This window comes from Myotis daubentonii, chromosome 1 (assembly GCF_963259705.1).
Source record: "Myotis daubentonii chromosome 1, mMyoDau2.1, whole genome shotgun sequence".
Lineage (NCBI taxonomy): Eukaryota > Metazoa > Chordata > Mammalia > Chiroptera > Vespertilionidae > Myotis > Myotis daubentonii.
This window is the reverse complement of record NC_081840.1, coordinates 75,835,343-75,849,735: the sequence shown is the minus strand read 5'-3', so window position 1 is coordinate 75,849,735 and position 14,393 is coordinate 75,835,343. Positions and strand designations below refer to the sequence as shown.

The window sequence follows — 14,393 nt, the reverse complement described above, 5'->3', positions numbered from 1 at the left end:
AAAGCTCAGGATCTGCTCACAAGGATATCACAAAATAAACATATACCTATTGCCAATTTCCATGGGTGCCATTTCCAAACTATTATCCAATCATCTGTCTCCTTGTCAGTGTTTCCTACTTGTGTACACTCTACAGGAGGACAAAGCCCATATTATTCACCTTGAATCACAGTGCCTGCCTCACAGTAGACCCTTAATATTTTTAAATAGTTTCTAGTGATTGACTTAATTTTCCTCTCCAGGCTTTAAGTTTAAAGGCTTTAAGTTTTTATCTATAGAATGAGAGAGTTGCTAACTCTAAAGTCAAATTCCATGGTTCTCATTAAGCATAAGAGAATCTTTTCCAGTTTTAGTAGTGAAAGTGTAGCAGAATTACAGACACAAGGTTGTATAAGTTTAGTTGGTAGATAGCATAAGGCACCTTGTGAAAGAAATAGATGATAAGAAGACCTGTGATCCAACCTCACTGAAATGTATCATTTCTTAAGTCTCAGGGTATAAGTCAAGTCCACAGACCACCTCTAATTATGGCCCTCGACTGCTGCTATACAGTGGCTTCAAAGCCTCTTGCTGGTAGGAGGTTGAAGGCCTCCCATCCCAGTCTTTAGAAGTAAAGGAAAATCTTTGTTTGTAATTTGCAGAAATTGCACATTAATTCTGTAAGAACTCAGCTAATTTTTGCTCAGGCTTATTGTAATCTTGACTTTCTAAGACATCCAGAAAGCAAATCCCAGTTGGTACACACCGTGGCCACCAGTATCTAATATCTGCTCCCCCACTCACAACTTTCTCCCTCATATATTCAATCCAAAATTTCCCCCAAAGAGGTAAAATGAAATGGCAGAAAACAAGTCTGACACATTATTTGTGGTACTCAAGTGAATCTGCCAAGGATGCAGAGCTTCACATCTGTGGTCAAACACATAATTGTCCATATGCAATCACATAGCTCATCTTTTTGTTAGTGAAATTTGTCCTCACTGTTCTTCAGACTAACTTTATGGTTAGTTAGTCTTCAGACAGTCTATGATGAGTAATTATGGTTATACTTTCCATACATGTAGCTTCACACTTTTATATATTCTAAGGCAATACTCCTCAAAATGAAAGCATAACAACCAATGCATGCTCCTCCCTTTATCTTTTCCTTCTTTCTTGCCTTCAACCTGTCAATATACCTTCTTTATCTTGGATGTGTTCCACTTCACTCTTAAAGAGCATTCAAAACTTTTTAAAGGAAAAATTTTGTAGGGAAGATTAGAAGAAAACAGAACTAAAAGCGTATTTTTGGTTTCTTTCTTCACTGTGCCACATTTAATGCCTATTCCCTGGGGGCATCCAGATGCCCTTCAGCAATTGGCTTCCCCAGGTCTTTGGGGACTTTATCACAATTCAGGAATTCCTCTTAAACCTCCATTGCTTCCAGTCTCACTAATCTCCCTTTATACACACATACCATTGTCCTGGTGCATGAAATTCCTGTTGTGGGGTGGGTCCCCTCAGTTCAGCTTGCACCCTCTCCAATCCGGGACATCCCTCTCACAATCCTGGGCCACTGGCTCCTAATCGCTCACCTGCCTGCCTGCCTGGTTGCCCTTAACTGACCCGCTGACCTGATCACCTCTAACTGCCCCCCCAGCTGTCCTTGTCACCCCTAACTGCCCCTCGCTGCTGGCCAGGTTGCCCCCAACTGCCTCCTCCCTGCCAGCCTGGTCACACCTTACTGCCCCCCTGCCAGCCTGTTCGCTCCCAACTGCCTGTCCTGCAAGCCTAGTTGCCCCTCACTGTCCCCCCTGCCAGCCTATTCACCCTCAACTGCCCCCTCCCACCAGCATGGTCGTACCCAACAGCACCCCCCCAACAGCCTGGTCACCCGCAACTGCTCCTCCCGCCAGCCGGGTCACCTCTTAATTCACCCCTGCTGGCCTGGTCACTCCTCATGGCCCCCCTACCAAGCTGTTCACCCCATGCAGCCTGCTTGTTCAGTCATTTGGTCATCCCTCACTAACCCCCCTGCTGGCCAGGTCATAGGCAGCCATCTTGTGAGGGTGTGATGGTCAATTTGCATATTCCCTTTTTATAATATAGGATATAGACAATCCCAAAAGAAATCTGCTTTCATTTTAAACTTTAGAATCTGACTTGTTTTGTTCTTAATTCATAAGCTTGGACCCATAAGCTTTAAAGGGAGAAAAAAGCCAAACCAGTTTGGCTCAGTGGATAGAGCGTCGGCCTGCGGACTGAAAAGTCCCAGGTTCAATTTCGGCCAAGGGCATGTACCTTGGTTGCGGGCACATCCCCAGTAGGAGGTGTACAGGAGGCAGCTGATCGATGTTTCTCTTTCATTGATGTTTCTGACTCTCTATCCCTCTCCCTTCCTCTCTGTAAAAAATCAATAAAATATATTTAAAAAAATAAAAATAAAGGGAGAAAAAAATGTTTCATTGAAGTGGCTAGATGGCTAGAAATAGTATCCTATCTAATAAAAGACAAAAAGGGTAATTGACTGTACCTTCGCTATGCTTCCCATTGGCTAATCAGGGTGATATGCAAATTAATTGCCAAGAAAGATGGCGGTTAACTGCCAACAAAGATGGTGGTTAATTTGCATGCATAGGCGCAATGATGGGAGGCAAAAGGGGAAGAACAGAAGAACAGTTATCGGAAACCCAGGCAGCAGGCAAGAGCCGCCTTTGCCTTGCCCCCAGGCCCTGGATTGGAGAACTGGGGCTGCCTTTGCTCACCCCCCAACTGGTGATCGCCATTGGAAAGCCGGGGTGCAGGCCAGGTGTCACCCTGGGGTCCGGGGGTGCCGCCTGGCCTGCAGCCCCATGGTCACCATGGTGATCAGAGGGAGAGAGAGCTGCATCGTGATCAGAGAGCCAGGGCACAGGCGAGGCAGCACCCCAGCACCTGACATGCAAAGGTCAGGAATGAAATGACTTTTCCCAACCACATCTGCAAATATCCTGGGGAAGGCATCACTGAAGAGTTCACAACAACTGTCTTACTTGGCAAGGAAGAAAACAGTTTGCAACGGAAACAATCCCTTACATCAAAGTTAAGGTCCCTCTGAGTAAAAAGAATATTTCCAACGTAAAGGAGGGAGCAAGCAAAAATAATAGGTTCTCATGACTTCCACTGAAGTTTGAGCATATGACAGAGTCAAAATGAACTTACAAATTAAAACAGACAGTGGACATTGAAATAACCTGAATCAACTGTCACTGTTTGTCCCAATAGCACAATGCTTATGTGATAATATAGTTTAACAAACATACAAAACAAGTCACATGATAAGAGAGGTTCAGCTTCTAAAGTAAATTGAATATGTTCTTTAAAAATTCTCATGTCCTCCCCTCTGACTATAATTCTTAATTTTCCAATCAGAAAATTACCCCAGGTGATCCAGTAACATGTAGAACTCCAGTAACCTAACTTATTTAAAAAAACAAAAACATCCCAACCATTTTAAAAATATTTAAATTGATATTGATTATAGAAGATATTTAGATCTAGATATATTTTCTGAATAGAAAATATTTCAGTTTTTTATTTAAAAAAATAAACATAAAAAAATATATAAGTGACACATTTTCCCAAGGAACTCTGAATTAGTACCTTTCCCTCTAACTTTCTTCAAATTGAGAGAATCTATGGAGTTCCCTATACTGCACAAGTTTTAATGAAAGAAAATAAGACTTTCTAAGAGCATCAAATACATGTTTTCTTATTTACAACATATATACTTCTCTCTCTCTCTCTCTCTCTCTCTCTCTCTCTCTCTCTCTCTCTCTCTCTCTTTAAAATATATTCTTACTGATTCAGAGAAGAAGGGAGAGGGAGAGAGATAAAAAAATCAATGATGAGAGAGAATCATTGATTGGCTGCTTCCTACACGCCCTGTACTGGGGATCAAGTCCACAACCTGGGCATGTGGCCTGACCTGGAATCAAACTGTGAGTTCCTGGTTCATAGGTTGATGCTAAACCACTGAGTCACACTGGCCAGGCTCAATTCTTATTTATAAATTCATTCCAAGGACATATACAGCTTGAAAAGCTTTGGAAGTAGTTTCAAAAAAACTAGCTTTTAAGTAACAAGAAAACAGTTATAGAAGAAAGTTTAAATTAAAAGAAAAAAATTGTTTTAATTTATTCAAGAGTGGGAACATCCTCCATGAAAATGTGTACCTTGACTGTGGACGGCTGGGTGGCCTTATCACACCTTAGGAATTCAAATGCTTTTTACAATGAAAAGAAAGAAGGTTTCATCTCATTTCTCTCCCAGGGTAGATGTCTCTGTCAATAGAAGGTGAACATCAATAAAAGGAGGGGCTTGCACAATCAATCCAGAAAGTCAGCAATCTATGAATAATCCAGAGCCGAGTATTTATCTCCTCTGCCACACACCCTCCCTCCCAGCCAGTGAGCAAGATAATTACTCTCAAGTCAAGCTAAGTGCCCCCCAGTCACAGTGGCCCAATGCTGACATACAAAGCATACAAATAATTCTCACTCTGGCATAAAAGTAACAACTTTCTTGGAAGAAAAGCAGATACTGTAAGTTTCTCAAAGTCTTCCTGAAACATTTTTTAAATTAATTTTTACTTTTTTAGAACAATGCATACATGGCAAACCATCTGTAATAAAAGGCCCAATCTATAAAATTTTACCAGATCCTACTCATATCTGCAATCATAATAATATTTACAGACAAATATATCTATACTAATAAAAGAGTAATATGCTAATTAGACTAGGAGACCTACCAGATGTTCTTCTGGACAAAGCCATGGTGGTGGGGCCGAGGTAGAGGCAGTTAGAGGCCAAGCAGGGAGGGCAGTTGTGGGTGATCAGGTTGGTGGGGGGGTGGGGCCGTTGGGGGTAAGCAGACCAGCAGGGGCCAGTTGGGGGCAAGCAGGCCATCAGTGGGGGTCAGTTGGAGGTGATCAGGATAATGGGGCGGGCAGTTTGGAGTGAGCAGGCCAGCAGAGGTACAGTTGGGGATGAGCAGGCTAGTGGGGAGGGAAGGTAGGGGCGAGCAGGCCAGCAGGGGGGCAGTTTGGGGTGATCAGGCTGGCAGGGGGGTATTTGGGAGCAAGCAGGCCGGCAGCGGGTGGGGGGGGGGCAGTTGGGGATGAACAGGCCTGCAGTCAGAGTAGTTAGAGGCAATCAGGCAGGCAGGCAGGTAGGTGAGCGGTTAGGAGCCAGCAGTCCCGGATTGCGAGAGGGACGTCTGACTGCTGGTTTAGGCCCGATCCCTGAAAACTGGCAGTAGGACATCCTTTGAGGGGTCCCAAATTGGAGAGGGTGCAGGCCAGGCTGAGGAACACACCCTCCCCTATGCACGAATTTCGTGCACTGGGCCACTAGTGTATATATAAACAAATACAGCAATAGGTTACTCAGGGGTAAGAATCTTACAAAAATCTGGAAGAGTCCCTCCAGCTGAAGATGGCTTCCAGCTCTTTGTTTCTGGACATGGGTTCCAGCTGTGTGAACAGAACCCCTCTGGTTCTGATTATATAGTGATCAAATGAACTGGGTGGGGAAACTAGTTCCAAAGATCCCTAATCCTGGCAGAGATATGAAAACTAAGGACACTGCTCATGCACAACAAGGAGAGTCATTCACCTTTTTCTTGGGCATGACTGGATCAAATATTTACCCATTGGAGTGGATTAAAGATTTGCTCCAGGAGGCAATGTTTGATATTGATAAGCATGGCCCTCTGTCCCAAAGCTGCCCTTTTTCTGATGTCCGTGGTTCTTACTCTTGCCTATGACAGGACCAAGGTTTTATTGTTCACATACATGATCTGGATCCAGAAAACGTTGCTTCTGATCTATGGGCCAACTCCGAGAACTGCCTTGGAAGAACCCCACAGAGTAAATGTGGTCTCCCAACAGAATGCTGTTCCCCTAGCCTATGTACCCACATAATTTGGTTTCATGAAAAGATGCCATGCTAATAAGTAGGTTATTCATAGTTTTCACAGAACCAGGAAACCACTTGTAGAGAAGGTCATGTGACAGCTGTTAGTACCCACTGCCCTTGACCTCAACCTTCCAGCTACTAACCCTCAGAACTATCCTTGCCATATTTCCTGGGCTTCTCCTCATTTCATCCTCAGCTATTCACAAGAGACTAATCAGGAGCCCCCAATATTCTGTTCCTTGTAGCACAGCTGCAAAACTGATTATCTCCACTGATAAGCATCACTCCTTTAATGATTAATTGACCTCATTGGTTCTCCATTTGATAGAATAGACTGAGAGAAAAATGACTGTCTTTTTCTTCTCTACAGTCTTAGTTTCTAAAACAGGGACTGACACCTAAGCCCAAAGTTCTTTTCATTATCCCTCATGGTCTAAAAATGCATTCTCCGATATCACTTTGGAGACCCCAACCATGCAAAATCTCTTGGTTTCTCTCAGGGCTCACCAGCACAATTGGGTTTGGTAGTGGTTACAATACAAGGCAGGTAGAGTAGAAAGGTTTCCAAGAGTCCCAGGAAAGCTCTGCTTCTAGCTTACTGATAATTCCTAAAACCCCACAGATATGCCTTCACTTTGGAGGTATGGTCCCTGTTCCAAAGCACTTGCCCTTAGGAGAGATTAACTCTTTAAACAGCTGTCAGTGGGTTACACATGTGTGGGCATGTGCTCTAGAGCCTATCTTAGGAACAGTTTTGGTAACCAGAAGGGCTGGAGGATTTAAAGAGGAAGAAAAATAGCTGAGGCCATTTAATAAAAACTAAACTAAGGAAATTCTCTAGCAAGTGAAATGAGGAAAAAGGAGACAAAATATTTAAACAAAGGGCCAAGCAATCAACAGCCAGCTAATAAATCATAAGACTCTATCTTCCCCTATTAAGGACATGTAGGAGCAAGTGGTTTACACTTCTACTCCCCAACCAGAGAGTGAGTAGCTTAAATCACCTTAGTCAGGTAGAAAAATAGCAGAGACCCTGTGGTGCCATTAGTGCCAACTAAATCCAAGAACCAATGAAGTCACGGGAATAAATAACAAAACAAAACAAAACAAAAATTAGAGCCAGACAAATCAAAGATAGTGATAAAGATGCTCAGAGAATGATCCCAAAGCCTATTTTATGCTCATTTGATACATAAGCATGTTAAAGTACACACCTAAAAAGCTGATGAATAATCTGATTGAGACCTCCACTAAAATTCCCATCTACAGAAAACATATAAAATCCTAAAGACAAAGGACCAAGTACATGCTCCCCCCTAAGCACACCCTTTCCTCCCTTTCCTCAGGTGTGTAATAATACTTTCTCCTAAGCTCTGAGGGCCCTCCTTTTGCCTACCTTCTCAGTGAGCCAAAAGCCGTCCCCACTTGGCTCACTTCTGTCGCTCAGACTTGTACTTCTCAGTGACCTAGCAGCCCAGCATAGGCTCACTTCTGTTACTCTGACTTCCTTTCCTGAGTCTAGGCAGCACATTCTAGGGTCACTTCTATTACTGTCATCTTGCTTCTTCTATACCAATTCCTTCCTTTTGTTTTACTGTCCCAACCTTTATTAAACATAGTTGCAAGATCATTTGGGCTTGTGTCTTGAATTATTTCCTGCACGAAGTGAACCATTCACAAATCCCAAACCGTGCTTGGGCATACCTGCCTTGGCCCAGTCCTATCCCTTTCTGGTGACATGGGCAGCATGGGGAACCCAAAAAAGATAAACTTCACCTTCTTTTCAGTTGTGTTGGGATACAGTCCTACCTCAGCTTCACTCCCCCATCCCTCTCACCCCTTGTCCTCTCCCTTCTTCCCTACAACCCCAACCAAATCCGGAGCTAAAAGGAAAAAAGTTGAAGGTAGTGAGAAGAGGACCAAGCAAACTACCATAAACAGCTTTCCCTCAGTACTTGGTGCCTCAGGGTTATGAAGGCTCTGGAGAGGAAGGGACAGGCATGACTCTGACCAGAACATTTGTTCTGCCAAACACCAAAGTTCAATGTCTTTTAGGCACAAAGAGAGGAAGAGGATATGGGGTCCATAGAGTGGGGCCTTTACTGGCACCTAGCAGAGTGCCCAAACCCTCACTGTTCTTTCATGGGTAGACAAACTATTTGAGAGTGGATTTTATTTTAAATTAATCATATATCACTTTCTAACCAGTTAACTGCCACACATCCAAAACAGAAAGCATGCCCACATGCCACAATATTTTGAATTTAATTAAAAAATCAATTTGCAATGAATATTATAAACATAAATATATTACTCACAATTTGGGTTTTTTGAATATTTTCAGTTGAAAATTCTCATGAAAAATGATTTTTGAAGTGTCTATAGATGCATATGGCATACTAAAGGTTAAAGAGACACTGAATAAGTGAGTTCTAAAAAATTATCAAGAAACACCAAAAGTGCAAACTGCATAGAGATTGGTAAGAGGGGAGGAGTCACCAAAAGGCTGGCTGGAAAGCAACTGAAGTTTCAAAGAGATATCTCAGCTGTGGGCGGTTACCAGTGAGAATTCTGGGGTCTAATCCCCAAGCTGGCCCTCCAGCAAAGAGCACCAGAACTGAGAAGCGTACCACATAACATCTGGCTGTGAAAATCAGTGGGGTTGCTGTCTGCCATGGAGAGATGGCTGGAAATTCAGGCACCCTCTCAAAGGACCAAGGCACAAAATTCCCTATGGAGCCACTCACCTTGTGCTCTGGCAGAGGGAGGGCAGAATGGACTAGAGCTCTGTGAGTAGATGCCAGGACTGGGGGCTCTGAGGTTAGAATTCAGAAGGCAGACACCCTGGTTTCCTGTGCTGAGTCATTCCTTCATGCTGCAGAGGTCATCTTTCTTATGGAGACATTTGCTATTCAGGCAGCCTTGCCTGGGGGGGAAGACAGTTGACCCACCCTATTGGAAAACACCTTACCTCTCTGTTGGGGAGATAATGAGGCCAATTAAGACCCTTAGAATCACAGTTAGCCTCTTGGCAAAAGCAATTGCCCACCATGTTGATAAAAACTTGCCACACCTGTGGATTATTGCCTGAAGGCAATTCAAGATGAAATCTTATCTGTAAGCAGAAGTGTTCTCTGGAGGCTTTAAATCTTTGCCTGATCTAATTAGTCTGAAATAGAGTTTGACACTGTCCTGCACTAGAGATTGAGAGGCATAGCAGATGTACCTAATATATCATCAAAAACCCAAACAGGCAGCCAAAATGATGAGACAAAGAAACAACCCCCAAATGAAAGAACAAGAGAATTCTCCAGAAGAAGAGATAAATGAAGTGGAGATAAGAAATTTATGTGACACAGCATTCAGAATAATGATGGTAAAGATACTCAACAGCATGAGAAAAGATATAGTATTTATGAATACAGAAATTAAGAATGACATAGCACAAATAAAGAACACATTGGAAGGAAGACAGAACAGATTACGGGAAGCTGAGGATCGAATCACTGAATTAGAAGACAGGGTTGAAATATCACTCAAAGAGAGAACCAAAAAGAAAAAAACAATTAAAAATAGGAGGACAGCTTAAGAAAGCTGTGAGACAACATGAAATGTAACAATATTCAAATAGCAGCTGTGCCAGAAGAGTCAGAAAGGGAGAAAGAACATGTTTGAAGAAATAATGGCAGAAAACTTCCCTAACTTGGTAAAGAAAAAAGTCACACAAGTTCAGAAGTCACAGAGAACCCCAAGCAAGAAGAACCCAAACCAGACCATGTCCAGGCACATCATAGTTAAAATGTCAAAAACTAAAGACAAAGAGAGAATCTTAAAGGCAACAAGAAAAACTTTGTTACCTACAAAGAACTACCCAAAGGCTGACACCTGATTTCTCATCAGAAATGTTACAGGCCAGAAGGGAGTGGCTTGAAGTACTCAAGGTAATGGATCTGCAACCAAGATTGCTATATCCAGAAAGGCTACCATTCAAAGGAGGTGGGTCAAAAAAAGAGTTTTATGGACCAAAAAAGGATAATGGAGTACATCCCTACCAACCCAGCATTACAAGAAATGCTAAAGGGACTGCTGTAATGAGAAGAAAAAATAGAGACAAACCTAGGCATACAGAATTAAAATGGCAATCTGTAAGTACCTATCAATAAAAACCTTAAATGTAAATGGCTTAAATGCTCCAATAAAAAGACATAGGATATATGAATGGATACAAAAACATGATCCAACTATATGCTGTCTACAAGAGACCCACCTCAGAACAAAAGACTCACATGGGATGAGAGTGAAGGGATGGAAAAACATCCATGCAAATGGAAAAGAAAAAAAGCTGGAGTAGCAATACTCATATCTAACAAAATAGACATCAAAATGAAGGCCATCACAAGAGACAACCAAAGTGACTACATAATACTAAAGGGATTGATCCAACAAGAGGATATAACTATGGTGAGCATATATGCACCAATATAGGAGCACCTAAATATATATAAAAAAAATTCTAGAGGACTTTAAGGGAGAGATTGATAATACAGTCATAGTAGAGGACTTTAACACCCCACTGACTTCACTGGATATATCCTCCAGACAAAAAAATTAACAATGAAACAGTGACTAAAGGACACAATGGATCAAATGGATTTAATTGACATTTATAGAACATTTCATCCCCAAACTGCAGAGTATACACTCTTCTCAACTGCCCATGGATCATTCACAAAGATAGACCGCATATTAGGACACAGAGCAAGTTCTACAAGTTCAAGAGCATTGAAATAATATCAAGCATCTTCTCAGATCACAGTGGAATGAAATAAGAAATCAAACACATAGAAGCTATCCATCATGTTATTAAACAATGAAAGGGTTACCAATGAGATCAAGAAAGAAATAAAAAACCTTCTGGAAACAAATAATAATTAACACACAACAACCCCAAATCTCTGCTAAAGCAGTCCTGAGAGGGAAGTTCACAGCACTACAAGCCTACCTCAAAAAAAACAAGAAAAAATAACAATAAACTATTTAACCCTACAACAAAAGAACTAAAAAGAGAACAACAAGAAAAGCCCAGAGTATGTAGAAGGAAGGAAATAATAAACATTAGATCAGAAATAAAAGACATAGCCCTGACCATTTTGGCTCTGTGGATAGAGCATTGGCCTGCGGACTGAAGGGTCCCAGGTTCGATTCTGGTCAAGGGCATGTACCTTGGTTGCGGGCATATCCCCAGTGGGGAGTGTACAGAAGGCAGCTGATCGATGTTTCTCTCTGATTGATGTTTCTAACTCTCTATCCCTCTCCCTTCCTGTCTTTAAAAAATCAATAAAACATTTTAAAAAAAGACATAGAGGCTAAAAAAACAATACAAAAACTTAATGAAACCAAAAGCTGATTATTTGAAAGGATAAACAAGATTGATTAATTGTTAAACAGACTCATCAAGAATTAAAGAGAGAGGACCCAAATAAATAAAATCAGAAATGCAAGTGGAAAAGTAACCACTGACATCACAGAAATATAAAGGATTCTGAGAAAATACTATGAACAACTATATGCCAAGAAGGTGGACAATGTGGATGAAATTCTTAGAAAAATGCAATCCCCCAACACTAAATCAGAAAGCATCAGAAAACCAAAATAGGCCAATAACAACTGATGAAATAGAAGCAGTAATGAAAAAACTCCCAGCAAACAAAAGCCTAGGTCTGGACAGTTTCACAGGGGAGTTTTATCAAACATTCAAAGAAGAACTATGATCTATACTCCTAAAACTATTCCAAAAAATACCAAAAGAAAGGAATACTTCCAACCTCTTTTTATAAGGCCAGCATTATCCTAATTCCAAAACCAGGTAAAGAAACTATGAAGAAAGAGAATTACAGGACAATATCCCTAATAAGCATAGATGCTAAAATCCTCAAAAAAACATTACCATATTGGATCCAGCAATCTATACTAATAAAAGGGCAATATGCTAATTAGACCAGGAGACCTTCCGGGAGACCTTCCAGATGTCCTTCCAGACAAAGCCATAGTGGCAGGGCCGAGGCAGAGGTGGTTATGCGTGATCAGGCTGGCAGGGGAGGGGAGTTGGGGTGAGCAGGCTGGCGAGGGGGGGGGGAAGTTGGGGGCTAGCAGGCTGGCAGGGGGGTCAGTTGGGGACTATCAGGCCAGCAGGCTGAGTGGTTACAGGTGATCAGGTGGGGAGGCAGGTGAGCAGTTAGGAGCCAGCAGTCCCAGATTGTGAAAGGTATGTCTGACTGCCAGTTTAGGCCTGTGCACTGGGCCTCTAGTATATTAAAAAGATCATCTACCATGACCAAGTGGGATTTATTTCAGGGATGCAAGGCTGGCACAATATTCTCAAATCAATAAACGTGCTACATCACATAAACAAATTGAAATACAAAAATAATGTGATCATATCAATATATGCAGAAAAAGCATTCTATAAAATCCAGCACCTATTTTTAAAAAACTCTCCACAAAGGGGGAATAAAGGGAGCATATCTCAACATGATAAAGGCCATATATGACAAAACTACAGCAATCATAAACCCAGTGGGCAAAAACTAAAGCCATTTCCCCTAAGAACAGGGACAGACAGGGATATCCACTTTTCACCACTCTTATTCAACAGAGTACTGGAAGTCCTAGCTACAGCAATAAGATAAGAAGAAGAAATAAAAGGCATCCAAATTGGAATGAAGGAAGTAAAACTCTCATTATTTGCAGATGACATGATATTGTACATAGAAAACCTGAAAGACTCTAGCAAAAAAACTTCTAGATTTAATAAATGAATTTAACAATGTAGCAGGATACAAAATCAACACCGCAAAACTGATTGCTTTTTCATACACCAACAATGAATTCTCAGATAGAGAAACTAAACAGATAATCCCATTTACCATTGCAACAAAAAATTAACATAATTAGGAATAAACTTAACCAAGGAGGCAAAAGACCTGTATTCAGAAAACTGCAGGACATTGGAAAAAGAGATAGAAGAAGATATAAACAAGTGGAAGAATATACCACATTCATGGATTCATAGAATCAGCATCATTAAAATGTCCATACTGCCCAACACAATCTATAGATTCAATGCAATCCCTATTAAAATACCAACAGCATATTTCACAGATCTAGAACAAATACTTCAAAAATTTATATGGAATCAAAAAAGACCCCAAATAGTTGCAGTAATCTTGAGAAAGAACAATATTGGAGGAATCACAATGCCATATTTCAAATCTATATTGATAAAAGGGTAATATGCTAATTAGACTGGGAGACCTTCCAGGAGACTTTCTGGACATCCTTCCAGACAAAGCCATGGTGGTGGGGCTGAGGCAGAGGCGGTTAGGGGCAATCAGGTCGGCAATGGGGGGAGCAGTTGGAGGCAATGAGGCCAGTGGGGGGGCAATTGGTGGTGAGAAGGCCAGCGGGGGGGGGGACAGTTGGGGGCAAACAGGCTGGCAAGGGGGCCAGGTGGGGGTGAGAAGGCTGGCAGGGAGTCAGTTGGGGGTGAGCTGGCTGGCAGAGGGAGCAGTTGGGGGTGAGCAGGCCAGCAGGCAGAGTGGTTAGGGGACATCAGGCAGGCAGGCAGGTGAGTGGTTAGGAGCCAGTGGTCCAGGATTGTGAGAGGGATGTCCAACTGCTGGTTTAAGCTGATCCCACAAGCATCGGGCCTAAACTGGAAGTCAGACATCCCCTGAGGGGTCCCAGATTGGAGAGGGTACAGGCTGGGCTGAGGGACACACCTTCCCGTGCACTGGGCCACTAATTATACTATAAAGCCACCATAATCAAAACAGCCTGGTACTGGCAGAAGGACAGGCAATGGAACAGAACAGTGACCCCAGAAATCGACGGAAGCCATTGAGCTCAGTTAATATTTGACAAAGGAGGCAAGAGCATATAATGGAGTCAAGATTGTCTCTTCAATAAATGGTGCTGGTAAAATTGGACAGATATATGCAAAAAAATGAAAGTAGACCATCAATTTACACCGTACACAAGAATAAACTCAAAATGGATAAAAGACATAAATATAAATCATGAAACCATAAAAATCCTAGAAGAAACCATAGGCAGCAAATCTCAGACATCTCACATAGTAATATGTTTACTGACACATTCCCCTAGGGCAGTGGTCAGCAAACTCATTAGTCAACAGAGCCAAATATCAACAGTATAATGCTTGAAATTTCTTTTGAGAGGCAAATTTTTTAAACTTAAACTATATAGGTAGGTACATTGTTATTAACTTAATTAGGGTACTCCTAAGGCTTAGGAAGAGCCACACTCAAGGGGCCGAAGAGCCGCATGTGGCTTGTGAGACGCAGTTTGCCAACCAGGGCCCTAGGGTAAAGGAAACTAAGGAGAAAATAAACAAACAAATGGGACTACATCAAAATAAAAAGCATCTGCATA

At 41.9% G+C, this 14,393-nt stretch overlaps 2 protein-coding genes across 6 annotated transcripts in view; both read right to left on the bottom strand.

The window, feature by feature from the left end:
- LOC132239709 (ribonuclease 4-like) overlaps positions 1-14,393 on the bottom strand; it is a 195,621-nt gene that overhangs the window by 11,381 nt on the left and 169,847 nt on the right. The window contains exon 1 of one of the 5 annotated variants that reach the window (XM_059706456.1): positions 7,336-7,357. The exons of 2 other annotated variants lie outside the window; for them this stretch is intronic. The gene's annotated coding sequence lies outside the window, so the exon portion shown is untranslated. Of the gene's footprint in view, positions 1-5,407; positions 5,517-7,335; positions 7,358-14,393 lie in introns of those variants that run through there. 2 more of the 5 variants (XM_059706415.1, XM_059706446.1) reach the window with 2 other exon arrangements.
- LOC132239660 (ribonuclease 4-like) overlaps positions 1-14,393 on the bottom strand; it is a 122,269-nt gene that overhangs the window by 76,240 nt on the left and 31,636 nt on the right. The window lies entirely within an intron of this gene.